This window comes from Sinocyclocheilus grahami, unplaced genomic scaffold (assembly GCF_001515645.1).
Source record: "Sinocyclocheilus grahami isolate Dianchi unplaced genomic scaffold, SAMN03320097.WGS_v1.1 scaffold2815.1, whole genome shotgun sequence".
NCBI lineage: Eukaryota > Metazoa > Chordata > Actinopteri > Cypriniformes > Cyprinidae > Sinocyclocheilus > Sinocyclocheilus grahami.
Genome location: NW_015507991.1, coordinates 33,793 through 34,198, shown reverse-complemented (window position 1 = coordinate 34,198; position 406 = coordinate 33,793).

The window sequence follows — 406 nt, the reverse complement described above, 5'->3', positions numbered from 1 at the left end:
AACAAAGGAGAGAAAACCTATTAAATAAACCATTGCCCTCCCAGAACCTCCCCCCATCCCACACCCACCCCATCGCACCCCAGGACCCACATAAACACAAAAGTAAAACAATATAAAATCAAATAAAAATATATACAAACAAAATTGGTAATAATATTAACAGAATTACATCTTTAGATTAAATGACCAAAATCTTCGAGACTATGGAAATCCAGTTCTTCCAAATAGATAGAATAGCAGGTTTTGCGTGATTAGTCTGAGCTGTTCCAGAGTTCCAGATATAGTATTTCCAATAAGGAATTAATCCAGTGCTTAGCAGAAAGGTCATGAGGGGATTTCCACTAGTAATTTAGTAATTTCTTTGCCGCAGTCAAAGCTGCTAGCCAAAATTTCCGTTCTTTCTCAC